At 19.1% G+C, this 2,500-nt stretch overlaps 1 protein-coding gene across 2 annotated transcripts in view; it reads left to right on the top strand.

Moving 5' to 3' along the window:
* LOC133665487 (gastrotropin-like) overlaps nucleotides 1-193 on the top strand; it is a 1,672-nt gene extending 1,479 nt beyond the window's left edge. For both annotated transcript variants that reach the window (XM_062070802.1, XM_062070803.1), the window contains one exon: nucleotides 1-193. This exon is cut by the window's left edge and continues 513 nt beyond it. The gene's annotated coding sequence lies outside the window, so the exon portion shown is untranslated.
* Nucleotides 194-2,500: the final 2,307 nt, after the last annotated feature.

Raw genomic sequence — 2,500 nt, 5'->3', positions numbered from 1 at the left:
TCCTTTTTTTAATTGTATTTAATATTTTATTTGTATTTGATTTATTTTATCTTATTTTCTTGTAATTTAATTTGATATATTTCAATTTTTTCATTTCAGCTCAGTCATTTTTGAATAGGATTAAAATCAAGAGTAAAATGACTAATTTGTTGTTAATATTTGACAGGATTTTGACTTTTTATCTCATAAAAAGGCAGAATAAAACAAACTTGTCGAAGTTATTTTAAAATTACTTTTTCCCCTCATAATTTTGTATTGTTTATTTAATAATGTTGTATTGTTTATTTAATAATTTTGTATTGTTTATTTAATAATTCGACATTTTATCTCATAAATTAAATTTTCTGACCTCAGTTTATTACTATCTATATTATACGTTATTATTAAATGTAGCTTATTTTTTTCATTTAATTTAATATTTTATTTAATTTTTATTTAACTGATTAATTTTATCTTATTGTATAGTAATTTAATTTAATATTTTTATTTTCTTATTTTAGCACAGTCATTTTTTAATAGGATTAAAATCTAGAGTAAAATGACTAATTTATTGTTAATATTCGACTTTTTATCTCATAAAAAGGCAGAATAAAACAAACTTGTCGAAGTTATTTTAAAATTACTTTTTCCCCTCATAATTTTGCATTGTTTATTTAATAATGTTGTATTGTTTATTTAATAATTTTGTATTGTTTATTTAATAATTTGACATTTTATCTCATAAATTTAATTTTCTGACCTCAGTTTATTACTATCTATATTATACGTTATTATTAAATGTAGCTTATTTTTTTCATTTAATTTAATATTTTATTTAATTTTTATTTAACTGATTAATTTTATCTTATTGTCTAGTAATTTAATTTAATATTTTTATTTTCTTATTTTAGCACAGTCATTTTTTAATAGGATTAAAATCTAGAGTAAAATGACTAATTTATTGTTAATATTTGACTTTTTATCTCATAAAAAGGCAGAATAAAACAAACTTGTCGAAGTGATAATAAAATTACTTTTTTCCCTCATAATTTTGAATTGTTTATTTAATAATTTGACTTTTTATCTCATAAATTAAACTTTCTGACCTAATGTTGGAGCGAAAGTCATAGAGAAGTTTTTTAAGTGCTAAAAAATATGACTAAAGTGGTGAATCTGTATTTTCATTTGCACTTAAATTTTATTGACAGTTTATTACTGTCTATATTATACATTATTATTAAATGTAGCTTATTTTTTAAATTGTATTTAATTTTTTTATTTATTTCTTTTTTATTGATTTATTGTATGTTATTGTCTTGTAATTTAATTTGATATATTTTTATATTATAAAATATTTTTTTCATTTCAGCGCAGTCATTTTTTAATAGGATTAAAATCAAGAGTAAAATGACTAATTTGTTGGTAATATTTGACAGGATTTCGACTTATCTTATAAAAAGGCAGAATAAAACAAACTTGTCGAAGTTATTTTAAAATGACTTTTTCCCTTCATAATTTTGTATTGTTTATTTAATAATTCGACATTTTATCTCATTAATTAAATTTTCTGACCTCAGTTTATTACTATCTATATTATACGTTATTATTAAATGTAGCTTCTTTTTTAAATTGTATTTAATATTTTATTTAATTTGTATTTAATTGATGTATTTTATCTTATTGTCTTGTAATTTAATTTAAATATATTTTTATTTATTTTCTTAATTTAGCGCAGTCATTTTTGAATAGGATTAAAATCTAGAGTAAAATGACTGATTTATTGTTAATATTCCACTTTTTATCTCATAAAAAATCAAAATAAAACAAACTTGTCGAAGTGATAATAAAATTACTTTTTCCCCTCATAATTTTGAATTGTTTATTTAATAATTTGACTTTTTATCTCATAAATTAAACTTTCTGACCTAATGTTGGAGCGAAAGTCATAGAGAAGTTTTTTAAGCGCAAAAAATTATGACTAAAGTGGTGAAGCTGTATTTTCATTTGCAGTTTAATTTTATTGACAGTTTATTACTGTCTATATTATACATTATTATTAAATGTAGCTTATTTTTTAAATTGTATTTAATATTTTTTTAAATTTATTTTTAATTGATTTATTTTATGTTATTGTCTTGTAATTTAATTTAATATATTTCCATTTTTTATTTCAGCGCAGTCATTTTTTAATAGGATTCAAATCTAGAGTAAAATGACTAATTTGTTGGTAATATTTGACAGGATTTCGACTTATTATCTCATAAAAAGGCAGAATAAAACAAACTTGTCGAAGTTGTTTTAAAATGACCTTTTCCCCTCATAATTTTGTATTGTTTATTTAATAATTCGACATTTTATCTCATTAATTAAATTTTCTGACCTCAGTTTATTACTATCTATATTATACGTTATTACTAAATGTAGCTTCTTTTTTTAATTTTATTTAATATTTAATTTAATTTGTATTTAATTGATGTATTTTATCTTATTGTCTTGTAATTTAATTTAAATATATATTTTT

This window comes from Entelurus aequoreus, linkage group LG14, assembly GCF_033978785.1.
Source record: "Entelurus aequoreus isolate RoL-2023_Sb linkage group LG14, RoL_Eaeq_v1.1, whole genome shotgun sequence".
Lineage (NCBI taxonomy): Eukaryota > Metazoa > Chordata > Actinopteri > Syngnathiformes > Syngnathidae > Entelurus > Entelurus aequoreus.
The sequence above is the reverse complement of the archived record's forward strand: the minus strand, read 5'-3'. Positions and strand labels throughout refer to the sequence as shown.